The following is a 14926-nucleotide window of genomic DNA, read 5'->3' as shown; positions in this document are numbered from 1 at the left end:
ACACACACACACAGAGCATGAGCAGGGGAGGGGCAGAGAGGGGGGAGACACAGAATCTGAAGCAGGCTCCAGGTTCCGAGCTGTCAGCACAGAGCCTGACGCGGGGCTCGAACTCACAAACTGTGAGATCATGACCTGAGCCGAAGTCAGTCGCTCAACCAACTGACCCACCCAGTCTCCCCAAGAAAAATTATTTGTAACTGCTATAGATATTGCTAAGTTGTATTCCCTGGAGCTTGTACTATTTAACTGTCCCACCAACATCAATGAGAAGGACATTCATTTCTTCTTGCCTTCATTCATTACATAAATATTTACTGAATATCCACTGCCTCTTAGGCAGCATGGGAAATATTAGGGATGTAACTAAGACATGGTTTCTGCCCTGAAGGAGCTCATAGTCTGGGACAGTAGTGCTTAACGGGGGCAATTTTACTCTCAAGGGGACATTTGACAATGTCTGGGGACACAACAAAGAAGTATGTGGTCCAAAGTGTCAACAGTGCTAAGACTGAGAAACCCTGGTCTGGTGGGAGTGACAGACATTGAAATGTAGAAAAGTTGTGTTCTTGAAACTTAGAGGAGAGGCTTCTGAAGGCCAGAGAAGCAGGGATGGGAGAGAAGGAAAAGAGAACAGCCAGTGTGAGGGCATGGAGGTGTGTAAGTGGCCTTGAGTGGCTAGCCTAGTGAAAGCTGTGTGAATGAGGCATGCGCAGTAAGGCCAGAGAAATCGTCATGGATCTCACTGTCAAGGGCCTTAGTTGCTAGGCTAAAGGATGTGATCTTTAAGCAATGTGGAGAGTCACTGAAAGGTTTTAAGCAGAGAAGTGGGGGTGCTTGGATGTGCATTTTAGAAACTTGCCTTGGCTGCAGGAGGGAGGATAGTTTGAGTGGGGGCCAGATTGGTGACAAGCAGAAGAGTTAGGAGGCTTGGCAGTAATCTAGATTGGAAGTGACAAGAGCCACAACCAAGGTGGAAATGGAGGGGAGGGGTTCAGGTGATACAAAGGAAGGTAGACTCAGAAAGACATGGAGCTAAGAAGGGAACTTATAGGACGATTCCTGGGTTTCTGATATGTAAGCAATAGGGTGGACAGAGAGGTAATTCTGTAGAATACAGAATACCAAAGAAGAGCAGATCTGGGGAGGGAGAGAAATGTTAATAGATGTGTTGAATTTGAGTCAATGAGCAGGGAATATTCAGACATGCAGTTCAGCAGAAAGTCCAGGACTAGCATACCCATTTAAGAGGCATCAACAAAGAACTGTCCTTTGAAACTTTGGGAGTGGATGAGGGCATCCAGGGGGAATGCAGAAAGAGAAGTGGGTGGAAAGCCACTCTTGGGAGCAGCTGTTGATTGGCCTCCATGAAAATTGTTTGAGGAGCTGAATGCTCATCTCTTTTACAGATTGCTATTCTCATTTCCTCTGGCTATGTTGACACTGCTGTTTCTCTATTCTCCTCCAAGCAAGCATCCCAATTTTTGACAACTCTTTAAAAGGCTATGCAAATCTAACTTGCTATTAATGTTGTTATTTTCATTATCCCAATTGTTCATCTGGTACCTGAAAGCCTTCTACAACATACCTTCTGCCACCTCCTGCAAATCCTTTGGCAACACTTTGTTCTTTAAAAACTCAGCTTAATATTACTCAGCAATCAAAAAGAATGAAATCTTGCCATTTGCAACTACATGGATGGAACTAGAGGGTATTATGTTAAGCGAAATTAGTCACTCAGAGAAAGGCAAATATCATATGACCTCACTCATATGAGGACTTTAAGAGACAAAACAGATAAACATAAGGGAAGGAAAGCAAAAATAATATAAAAACAGGGAGGGGAACAAAACATAAGAGACTCTTTAATGTGGAGAACAGAGGATTACTGGAGGGGTTGTGGGAGGGGGAGTGGGCTAAATGGGTAAGGGGCATTAAGGAATCTACTCCTGAAATCATTGTTGCACTATATGCTAATTAATTTGGATGTAAATTTTAAAAATAAAATTAAAAAAAACACCTCAGCTCAAGTATATTTCCTGCCTGCCTTACAGGGAACCCTGGGCAAATATCTGTCATAGAACTTAAATATCTCACTATAGTTGTCTGGGTTTTTTGTCTGCTTCCCCAACTATACTGAAAGGTCTTTAGTGCAGGAATCAGTTAGTTATCTTAGACTCTCCACACCTAATACAGAGCTTGGTACTTAGGCTTTTGAAAAATGGCTGTTGAATGAATGACTTTGATTGAGTTCTAAGAGGTTTATTAACAGGGCTGCTATACATTCCAGGGCACTCTTGGTTTACACCGGTTGTCCTGACACAGTTATTAATAATTACCCATTTTCATCACTTCTTGACCTTTTGGCCAAGATCAAGTGTAGTATCTGTTCTTATCAGTTTAATACCTGATATGCCTTCTATCCAAGAACAATATATTAAATGGATTTTTGGAGAAGGGAGATGGAATAGCAGCTTGCCCCATCTACTCTTCACATAAAACAGGTATTGTGATATTTCAGGAACAGTCCACTCCCTCAGGGACAAATAATAATAATAATAATGTTATTATTATTATTATCCTTTTCAATCTCAAAAGTGCACTTATTTGAAAGATAAAATATATGGTTACCCTATTTATAGAATACCCGATTGTCATAGCTGCTCTTAACTTTTGGCAAGTGTCTCTGTTTACAAGACATTTCTACCAGAGAAACCAGAAGACAGAGTAGGGTCTGTTACTGGTTCTAGTCAACATTAAATAATTGGAATCACTTTTCTGAAATTATGAGACAGAAATGAGACCCCAGAGTTATGGGAAAGAGAGGGAATTCATGCAGATCCTCACATTGATAAAACTTCTTTCAAAACCAGCAAGCTATAAAATCAGTATGAAAAATGACTGACACAAATAGAATGGTGCAGTGCTAAGAATCTAAGAACCAACAACTATAGGATATTATAGATATGAGGCCTCACAAATTAGGTAGCTACAATAATTCATTATGTAAATAAGGAACTGAGACCCAGAGAGAGTATGTTGAGTTGACCAGTTATAAAGTTAGTGTAAAAATGGGGCCTAAACATAAGGATAATCAAATATAACAAAGAAAGAAAATACAGAATTCAAAACTACACCCACATATATGCAGTTATTTGATTTTCAGTGAAGGTACCAAAGCAATCCAATGGGGAAACTAAAGTATTTTCAACCAAATGGTGCTGGAACAACTAAATATCCATATGAGAAAAAAAAAAAAAATGAACCTTGACCCCCTACCTCACACCATTCACAAAGACTAATTTGAGATGGATTAGAGACTAAAATATAAAAAATAAAACTATAATTATAGCTTCTAGAAAAAAAAAACCACGGGAGGATATCTTTATGACTTGAGGGTAGGTAAGTATTTCTTACAGAGGACACAAAAAGCAATAAAAAGTTGATGAATTCAACTTCATCAAAATTTAAAATTTCTACTCTTCGAAAGATATTGTTAAGAATAGAATAAGCAAGCAGGGGGAGCCTGGGTAGCTCAGTCGATTAGCCCTCCGACTTTGGCTCAGGTCATGATCTCACAGTTTATGAGTTCAAGCCCCACAGTGGGCTCTGTGCTGACAGCTCAGAGCCTGGAACCTTCTTCAGATTCTGTGTCTCCCTCTCTCTCTGCCCCTCCCCTGCTCGTGCTCCCTCTCTCTCTCTCTCAAAAATAAATAAACATTAAAAAATAAAAAAAAAAAAAGAATAGAATAAGCAAGCCACATAGTGAGAAAAGAATTTGCAAAAGATATATCTAATAGATACCTATTAGCTACAAAGGAAAAAACAGTAACTTTTCAGTGCAGAAATAGAGCAGATTTTACCCTAACCAAATGATTAAAGTTAACAGTACCAGTAATGGTACAAATGGACATCATTTACCTCCTGATAGGATGCACTGAGAAGGACCCAACTTTCCTTCTGTGGTATTCCTGCCAAAAAATATATAACCTCAATCTAAACATGAGGAAACATCAAACAAACCCAAAATGAGGGAAATTCTATAAAATACCTAGTCTGTAATCCTAAAAGTGTCAAGGTTATAAAAGGCAAAGAAATACTGAGAAAGTGTTCCAGACTACCAGAGACTAAAGGAACATCATAACTGAATGAAATATGTGATCCCAGATATAATAAAGGGTATTAATGGGATGACTGATAAATTTTGAGTCTGGTTAAAGTTTAGGTAATAGTATTATACCAATATTAATTTCCTAAATTTGATCATTGTACTGTTTTTGTGTAAGATAATGTTCTTTCTTTATTTTTTAAAAATGTTTATTTATTTATTTTTAAGAGGGAGAGAGAGAGAGAGAGAGACCAGGAGAGGGGCAGAGAGAGAGAGAGAGAGAGAGAGAGAGAGACAGAAAATCCCAAGCAGGCTGCAAGCTGTCAGCAGAGCCCAACATGGGGCTCAAACTCACCAACTGTGAGAGCATGGTGTTTAACCAACTGAGCCACCCAGGTGCCCCAAGAGAATATTTTAAAGAAAAAAAGTAAATGCACACTCAAGAATTTAGAAGTAAAAATCATCATGTCTGCAATTTACTCTCAAACATATCAGAAATTGTTATATCTATCCATCTACCTATACTTATACACATATTATATGTACACATACATATATACACTGAAAGAGAATAATTGATATAGCAAGTAAGGTAAACTGTTAACATGTGAGGAATATGGTAAACTGTTAACATGTGAGAATGTATACGGGAATTCTCCATGCCATTTTTGTGACATTTTGGAAGTCTGAACTTAATGCAAAATAAAAAATAATATAATATCAATTATAATATACTATAAATAATAAATAATATTATTAAATAATAACATAAATAATAAATTAATATAATATAATATGTAATATATAATATATATGACAATAGACTTGAATATAAAAAATACCTATGAAACAACAGACAACCCAATTAAAAACTGGACAAAACAGTTGAGGGACACTTCACAAAGAAAGATATATACATATATATATATATATATAGAGAGAGAGAGAGAGAGAGAGAGAGAGAGATAAATACACAGGAAAAGATGCTTAAAATCATACATCATTAGGGCAATGCAAATTAAAACCACGACACAATACCACTGTACACCTATCAAATCAAAAAGGTTGACAACACTAAATGTTGATGAAGACATGGAGCAACTGGAACTTTCAAATACTGCTAATGGAGTGTTAAGTGGTATAATTACATTGAGAAAAGTTTTAACAGTTTCTTATAAATCTTACTCTTTTTAAAGTTTATTTATTTACTTTTGAGACAAAGAGAGCAGGGGAGGGACAGAGCAAGAGGGAGGGAGAGAATTTGAATCACAATTCCATGCTTTCAGCAAAGAGCCTGATGTGGGACTCTATCAATGAACTGTGAGATCAGGCTTCACATGGTACACATTTTTTTGTGGACATGTGCTTTTATTCCTTTTGGGATTATAAAAGAGGTGTTGTTTAGTTTTATAAGAAACTGTTGAGTGGGGCCTGGGTGGCTCAGTCAGTTAAGTGTCCAACTCTTGATTTCAGCTCAGGTCATGATCTCATGGTTCATGAGATGGAGCCCTGTGTCAGGCTCTGTGCTGACAGCACGGAGCCTGCTTGGGATTCTCTCCCCTCTCTTTCTGCCCTCTCACCCCACTTTTTCACTCTCTCTCTCTCTCAAAATAAATAAACATTAAAAAAAATTTTTTTAATGTGTACCAGAATGCTCATAGAAGCTTTACTCATAACGGTTCAAACCTGGAAACAACCTGAATATCCATCAACAGGAGAATGAATATAGAAACTGTAGTGTATTGAAACAAATATGTAACAACATAGATGAATCTCAAAAACATCATGCCGAATGAAACAAGACTTATAGAAGCATTACATACAGTCTGAGTCCACTTAGAAAAAGTTCTGGAACAGGCAAAATTTATCTATTTTGAAAAGAAATCAGAATAGCAGTTGCTTCTGGGAAATGTAGACACTAGAATTGACTAGAAAAGCTATGAGGGAACTTTCTGGGATAAAGGTAATATTCTATATTCTTGTTGGAAGTTTGGGTTACGGAGATGTCATCTGCCAAAGTTCATTGGATACAACACTTTAGATTTTTTTATTTCACTATATATAAATGTTACCTCAATAAAAAGAATCATAAACAGCTATTGAGCTCTAGTTATTAATATGCAGGTTGAAGTGTTTAGAGGTTTGGTATACTGATATCTGCAACTTATTTTGAAATGGATCAAAAAATAAGATCAACTGACACATGGTTAGATGGACTGGTAAATGATAAAGCAAATAAAGCAGAATGTTAACTGTAGAATGTGTGTGTGTGTGTGTGTGTGTGTGTGTGTGTGTGTGTGTGTGTGTAATAGGTATATACACATACAATTCTTTCAACTGTTTTTTCCGTAGGTTTGAAATTTTTCATAATAAAATATTGGGGGAAAGTTGAGCCCAAAATCCTGGACTCCAATCCCCATTTTATTCTTTCCATTATATCATAGTTATCAAGCTTTCAGTGTCTAATCATCAGACATTAGCAATCCTTTTTGAAAAGTCAGACCAGACTAACAATAACATATAAAGGAGACATGACAAGATATTCCAGGAAAATCCTCCATAAAGCCAAGGAGATTTGTAAGCAATTCAGATCTGAAAAACAGTCCTCCAACTTAATTAAGGCCTAAGAATGCACGAAAAATCTAAGAGAAAACATCCCAAGGAAGGCCTATGTTGCCTTTTGGGGAACTGGCAAGTACAGTATAAATGACGTCACCATAGCTGACATAGAATTTCAAAATATGTTAAAGACTTACATTGCCAAGATGAGGTTTTATTAGGCTTTATGTTTGTATGACTTCTGCCTTCCTTGGACTTCATATCTAATTTCTTAACACTTTCATCAACTTCATTCTTGAGTCAAACTTACATCACGAACAAGACAAGATCACCAGCAAGAAAGGTGCAAGGACATAACTGGTTTACCTGCATAGGAGCAAGGTATTTTGCAACTCCATTCGCTGAGCAAGACTCAAGAGGATGACTAAGAGGAATACCTATGAACAACTGCTGTGTAGTAAACAGGACCACAGTGGAGTGAGCTATCCACAGAAGCTCAGCTTTAAGCAACATTCTGTAACACTGAGTCACAGAATCAGCACACAATCCTGTTTGGCACAAGTCACACAATAATAGAGGACATCTTTGGCCAGCACTGTAGGACTTCTCCAGAGGTGAAAAGGCTAGGCTACGAATAGCTACCGATATTGATTCAGGCTTCAATAATGGCTGAATCCAAAAACCAAAGGGCAGCCAATCTTGACTTGTTTCTAACCTCAAAAGGATGGTCAAGCCTCATTGACCACTCAGACATCTGGATGGTACTTACTGACAGTGTCAACTTTGAATATTAAAGATAATCAGAAGTAAACAGGGGCATTTAATACTGGTTTAAGCCTTAATTCGTTTGTAAAAATTCAAGTTTACAAAGGACTTTAGTTAGGGATGATTTTTAAAAATATTTTATTGTAAAAATAATACATGCTTATATAAAAGAATTAGAAAAGTGGAAAATTGAGGGGCACCTGGGTGGTTCAGTCTGTTAAGCATCTGATTCTTGATCTTAGCTTAGATCTTGATCTCAGGGTGGTAAGTTCATGCCCCTTGAACATTGGGCTCTGTGCTGGGTGTGAAGCCTACTTGAAGAAGAAGGAGAAGGAGTGAGGGGAGAGAGGAAGAGAGGAGAGAGGAGAGAGAAGGAGAGAGGAGAGAGAAGGAGAGAGAAGGAGAGAGAAGGAGAGAGGAGAGAGAAGGAGAGAGGAGAATCAAATTGAAGAACGAGAGCTATTTTAATTTTTAAGTTTACAAATAATATTTCCCTATTATAAGAGTTAAGAGTTATACTTATTATGACATATTTGGGAAATAGAAGTGTAGAGAAAAAATTTTAAGTGGTGATTATTTTCATCTAAACAATTAACTGCAACATTTCTTAACATTTCAGCATCTCTTTTTCTCAAATGTTTAATATATGATTGACTTACACAACTCTTTCAAGAACATGTCTGTTATAAGCCTTTTTTTTTTTTAAGAAGCAGGGTATAATCAAAATCATTATTAAGTAACATTTAAAATACTGGTATTGTTAGTTCTGGTTTCAACATAATACTAACTTCCAAATTCCACCTCCCTAATCAAATAAATTGAATAAAACTGGACTCCACTTCACTCTCCCATGCTAAGAAAATGAATTTGCTGCAACGATGATGACCTCTATTCTGCTGTGCGGCCCCTGTCATTAAGGGAGCAATATGAAGATTTCCGCCCTCTTCACAGAGCAGACATGGTGGTGAGGCCACAGAAGCATCCCCAGTGTACTTGAACTTTGCTTGCTCTTCATTGGTACACCTGAGGGGGTGGGTCTGGGTTGTGCTGACTCTGGTGACCTGGGTTGTCTGCAAAGACCTGAGGCAGTGGTAGCAGGCCTCCTCGCCTTTTCCCTCTGGTCCGAGTGTGGAAAAACACAAAGGCTTCTTCCTTTCTCTTCCTAACACAGTTTGGGACTAGTGAGGATTTGCCAAAGGAACATTCCTAAAAATTCAGGGAAGCCAAAAGGAAAATAAACAAGGGAAACTCAAAAATAACAAAGTCAACAGACAGCATACAGGTTCTGAGCTTACAATAGCTAACTCGCTTACATGCCCATTTCCTGTTTTCCAGGGGCCTCTCAGGGTTTGGAGGTGAAACTAGAGTGGGACCCAATCTTGTAGGTATTTTTTGGTGTGTATAGTATCCTGTGTGAGGAGAATGTCTGTGCACCAAGTTCTGTTTGAGAGATGGTATGATGATGTAATAACAAGAGCTGGCCCTGAAGTCATCCTCCTGGCCCAAGTCTGAATCAGAGACTTGGATGCTTCTTGGCTGTGTACTCTTTTTGTTTTAACCACTTTATTGAGACATAATTTACATACCATACAATTGGTGTAAAGTGTACAATTAAATGGTTGTATTATAGTCACTGAGTTGTGTAACCATCACCATAATCAATTTTAGAGCATTTTCATCACCTCTCTGAGAAGTGTCATATCCATTAGCAGTCACTCCCATTTCCCCCAAACCTATCCCTTCACCCGCCTACCCCTACCCTAAGCAACCACTCATCTTTCTGTCTCTACAGTTTTGTCTATTCTGCCAGTTGTGTACTCTTGAAAGCAGTATTTAACCTCTTTGACCCCTAATTTCTTCTTCTGTAAAATGGAATTTCATAGCTGCAGGACATAGGAGGCATTTAAAAATGTTCTTTCCAGGGCACCTGGGTGGCTCAGCCAGTTAAGTGTGCGACTTCACGGTTCACAGGTTTGAAACCCACTCAGGCTCTGTGCTGACAGCTCAGAGCTGGAGCCTGCTTTAGATTCTGTCTCCCTCTCTCACACTATGTATTTCTCTCTCTCTCTCTCTCTCTCTCTCTCTCTCTCTCTCTCTCTGTCTCTGTCTCAAAAATAAATAAACATTAAAAAAAATGTTCTTTCCTCCCCTTCCATCATGGGCCTTAAGATACTTGAGATACTCCTCGCGGGCCTGGAGGAATTTGAAGCCCAGAGGAGTTAAATTACTTGCCCCAGTGACACAGCAGGTAGGTAAGTGGTGGAGCCATGTTTCGACCCAGGCAAGCTGCTCCAGAGCCTGCACACTGGATGGGGTCACACTGTACCTCTCCAGGACAAACCACCCTGTGCCTGCCACTCATCGTCCACCATGGTCACCGACAGAAAGTCTGTTGCAGCTCAAAGAATTTGTCCATTTCAGAACCATTCTTTTTTTTTTTTTTTTTTTTTTTTTAAGAGAGAGAGCATGAGTGGGGGAGAAGGGCAGAGAGGGAGAGAAAGAGAGAGATCCCAAGCAGGCTCCACACTCAGTGCAGAGCCCAACTCAGGGCTCGATCCCACGACCCTGGGATCATGACCTGAACCAAAATCAAGGGTCAGATTCTCAACTGACTGAGCCACCCAGGTGCCCCTCAGAGCTATTCTTTAATAAAACATTTCTATTCCACAGCAATAGCCTAGATCACCCGGAAAACATTTGTTTCTAGACTATACAGTGTATGAGTCTGAGTGATTTCGGGGAACTCAGAGGGCAGTTTATGAATTCAAATCAGGGAGATATGAAGGTATTTGTTTCTATAACATATCACTAAGCACAAAACCACTCTAGGATGGGAAGATCCTATTATTTCCAAATAGTGTGCAACTGTGCTGAACTGGCAGCAAACTTTGACCCTCAGTGAATGCCTTTATTATTGCTTACTAGACTGATTTCATACCCTCTACTTGTCTTAGTACTGACAACCCTTTATAGTTCATTTAAATTATGTATCTGTCTTCTCTTGATTTTCCAAGCTGTATGAGGACAGTGTCCATAACAGATCTATGTCTGTGTTTCTTAAATTAGTACAGTTCCTAGCACATAATAGATGCTTATGTTTTTTTGAGGAGACTTAATTGAATTAAAGTGAACTGAATCAAATTTCCCTAGGCTTCATGGACCTAACCATTTATTCCTGAAAGATATCTCCAAATTCTTAACATAACTTCAGTTCTCTTCATATTTTGGCAGAGGCAAATTCCTAAAGTCTACTACCATAATTCTCTCCTGCTTGATGGTTGTTCTCTGGGGACCAGAAAGTCAGGTTTCAGCATGTGGTTTTGAGTCCTGTAGGAACAGAAAATCAGTTGAAATGAAAATTTAGGCTTCCCTTTTAGATCTGGCCTTAGTAAGAAATACAGAGTAAAGCAGGAAGAAAAAGGGAGTCTCCTGCACATTGTGAGGAAAGAGAGGGAGCACCCCTTCCTTCACTGTCCCCAGTTCCTAAGTTTATTGACCACAAAGTCTTGTGTGTGAACTCTGGCTGCTTGTCCTGGGCAGTTGGTCTCCCAGCCATGCTTTTACATCCTCTAGAACATGACTGCTCAGAATTGGTCCAAGAAAGCCAAATATTCATGACTATTTCCTATTTTCTTTTCCTCACCAATGACTTGTGCCCAACTTGTAAGTAGACTTTCCTTTAGTTTCTAGCATCTTCCTGATTTGATTTTATGCAACAGACCAAGGAAGTTCTATTTCAATTGCTTTCTGTTAGACCAAACATCAAGTCTACCTTCCTTTGGCATACTTATTATTCTAGGTTTATGAATACTGCATGTGCATGTGGGTGGGAGGGTGTACATTCCCTACATATTAGGAATTTACTAATGTAAAGTAATTTATTCTTAGAATTGTCTAAACCGTGTAATTTTTCTTTGCTCCTTCATAAAAGAGGATTGATCCCTTATGGCCTGTTGTTTCATTTTGATTACCTATTTTACTCTTTCAGATATAACTGAGATACAAAAACAATACTATGCAAAGTATATGTACAAAAAGCTTGTAATAGCCTAATAAACACCCTCAGTCTAAAATAGCAAAACTGTTTCTAGATCTAGTCCAAAAGTCTCAAAAATGTTGGGTTTCTGATGGGTGACTGGGGGTGACCAGAATAGTTGGATTTGAGAGATACCAGCACTTTCCTTTCCTCTACAAACAGACAGACAGACAAACAATTTTCAGATACTTCTGAGTATAAAGAAGCCGGCAATTCTACAGTGAGAAACCCATTTTGAAGGTTAAGCATTGTCCTTTCAAGGAGCTACACTTTTAAAATGGAAATGAAGGGATAATATAAGAAGTTGCTACTATCATGGTATGAATTGCCTTGTAATATAGTGTTTCTCTCACCCAGGGTGGAAATAGAACAATATGAGGATATTGTGGGCTTGGAGGATGGGGAAGAGTGTTTAAAAGAAAGTAGAACAGTGAGGGGCACCTGGGTGGCTCAGTCAGTTAAGTATCTGACTTCAGTTCAGGTCATGATCTCACAGTTTGTGAGGTCGAGTCCCACATCCAGCTCTACGCTGACAGCTCAGAGCCTGGAGCCTGTTTCAGATTTTGTGTCTCCCTCTCTCTCTGCCCCTCCCATGCTCACACTATGTATCTCTCTCTCTCTCTCTCAAAAATAAAACATTAAAAAAAAAAAAAAAAAAAAGAACAATGAGATGTGCCAGAAATACACGTACCTACTTTGAAAGTTTGCCTCAGATCCACTCTGGTTGTAAATAGAAGGAATCCAGTCTGAAAAGAAGATAATATCTAACAGATGCTTTTACAAATCTCTATTCTCTCATTTTAATTAATTCATTTTACCTGGGTTTTTTGGTTTTTTTTTTTAAGTAGGCTTCATGCCAGTGTGGACACCAACATAGTGCTTGGAACTCATGACTCTGAGATCAAGACCTGGGCTGAGACCAAGAGTTGGACACTTTCTTTTTGCTTTTTTAAATGTTTGTTCATTTATTTTGAGAGAGAGAAAGAGAAAGGGAGACAGCATGAGCAGGGGAGGGGCAGAGAGAGGGGAGAGAGAATCCTAAGCAGGCTCTCCACTGTGGGCATACAGCCCCATGCAGGGCTTGATCCCAGGAGCCATGAGATCATGACCTGAGCGAACATCAAGAGTCAGACGCTCAACTGACTGAGCCACCCAGGCACCTCTAGAGTCAGATGTGTTAGTGAATTCATATTAAAGAGGGATCTTTTGTTAAGGAATCAATGTAGTATCTGAAAAATTCAGTATGATTTTCAGAATGTTCCTTTGAGTAATATTTTGACAATACATATACACATAGTTTCATCTGGATATATACATTTCCAAAATATAATGAATGGAATATTTCTAGAATGTTTAAAGAGCAAATAACCAAGAAAAACAATTTGAATATGTATTGTTTAAATCAATTAAAGTTAACAGAGCAACAATTAAAGTCCTTCACCCTAACCTAACTACATTTTTATTATTTTTCAGCCTCTGCTAATCTTAGGACCAACACACAGAAAACAACTTTCTGGAGTCTATAGGAAGGGAAACCTTTAAATGGAATATAGTCCAACCCTCTCATTTTGCACCTGAGGAAACCAAGATTCAAAAAGTGAGCTGATTTGCCAAAGGTCCCTTGCTTAGTTAATAACTAATGGAGAACTAGTACTCATTCCTAATTCCCAGTTCTTGGACTTTCCTAAAATACCTTGTTGCCTTATGAACAAAATACTAATTTTCTGTTTTTATAAATACATCTTCCAGCTTATTTAAAATTATTTACTAGGGCACCTGGGTGGCTCAGTCAGTTAAGCATCCAGCTCTTGGTTTTGGCTCAGATAATGATCTCACAGTTCCTGTCTTCAAGCTCTGCGTCAGGTTCTCTTTTGTCAGCAAGGAGCCTGCTTCAGATCCTCTGTATCCACCCCCCTCAAAAATAAAATTAAAAATTTTTTTAAGTTAAAAAATTTAAAAAACAATTTAAAAAAATTAAATCGTTTACCATCTCAGGAAAGGCTGAGCATTTGGAATCGCTGTATTTCCATCCCTTCCTTTGACAGATATTGCAAATTGTCTCCCAACATTCATTCTTTCCTTCTTCCCTTAAAATGAAACCCCTGATTTTTAGCTGGACCCAGGAATACTCAGAATAAAGAGGTTATTCCCATGCTTCCTTGTAGCTGGGTATGGCCACATGATTCATTTCTGGCCAATTGGGTGTAAGCCAAGGAGGGAGCATAATCATTTTCACCCCTTCTTCTTCCTGCTGATTGGAACACAGAGGTATGGCTGTGGGGATCATGAGATAGAAACTGTGTGCTGAGGATGATAGAGTCCATAGAAAAAACCTGAGTCCCTGATGACTGTAAAGCCTCTGTATCTAGCTTCCTTTGGACTATCTTCCTTTTTGAGAAATACACCTTATGTTGTTTAAGTAATTGTTGTTGTTGTTGTTGTTGTTGTTGTTGTTACCTGCAGCCAAATTCTCCTGAATCTAACTGTCACAGATGCACCATTACGCCAACTCACATCTCTGCTCACAAAGGCCCTGTTTCCTGCTCTGTGTCTAAGTTCTATATCTTGGCTAAGAAGTCCCTCTCTGCCGGGATACTTGAGCCCTGCCTCTCTTGATTTCTAATCCTCTATACCTCTATTACAGACTAGGACATTGTCGGGCTGGTTATTCTCTAACACCTTCCCCCCGCCATTCATCTTCTGACTCTTCTCCAGCCTGTTTAATGATCCAACAGGCTGAGTTCTACAGACTTTATCATTTGAGCTTCCACCCCTGAGAAGTACCACCAAGGACCAGAAGCAGAGAGATATGGGAACATTTCTTACTCTGCCCTTTCCCTGCTGTGGTACCTTAGCTCTGGCCATGTTTTTCTATACTATCACTCTGACAAGAGGTTCCTCCTCCTGACTCTGTTTCTCTCTGGGGCCTCATTGACACTGTTGCCACCCCTTGCCCTTTCAGGCTACAGATGGTGATGGCTGCCTGCCACTGCTCATTCCTGAATGCCTCAGCATCCCCTGTTGATCCCCCTCAGCTTGTCTACCCCTCTGAAAAAGTTTTTCACTTCCTGAAGAATTTCATTCTGAATTCCATCTGAAGGTACCTCTGCAACCTGCAGCAATCAAGACTAATAAAATTACAGTATGATCATTTGCTCACTTCTCTCCTCTCCTTGACTGGAAGTTTCCTAAAGGTAGGGAGCTTCATCTCTCTTTTCACAGCTTATAGTATCATAACATGATTTTTGGCACATGAGTATTAGTTGAAGAATGAGGGGTGCCTGGGTGGCTCAGTCAGTTAAGCATCAACTTCGGCTCAGGTCATGATCTTGCAGTTTGTGAGTTCGAGCCCCGCATCAGGCTCTGTGCTGACAGCTCAGAGCCTGGAGCCTGCTTCAGATTCTGTGTATCCCTCTCTTTCTGCCTCTCCCTGGCTCTCTTTCTCTTTCTCAAAAATA

At 39.1% G+C, this 14926-nt stretch overlaps 1 pseudogene; it reads left to right on the top strand.

Annotated features, from left to right (window-relative positions):
- Nucleotides 1-2347: 2347 nt before the first annotated feature.
- Nucleotides 2348-2520, top strand: LOC115519624 (annotated as a pseudogene).
- Nucleotides 2521-14926: the final 12406 nt, after the last annotated feature.

The sequence above is a fragment of the Lynx canadensis genome, chromosome B4, assembly GCF_007474595.2.
Source record: "Lynx canadensis isolate LIC74 chromosome B4, mLynCan4.pri.v2, whole genome shotgun sequence".
Classification (NCBI taxonomy): domain Eukaryota; kingdom Metazoa; phylum Chordata; class Mammalia; order Carnivora; family Felidae; genus Lynx; species Lynx canadensis.
The sequence above is the reverse complement of the archived record's forward strand: the minus strand, read 5'-3'. Positions and strand labels throughout refer to the sequence as shown.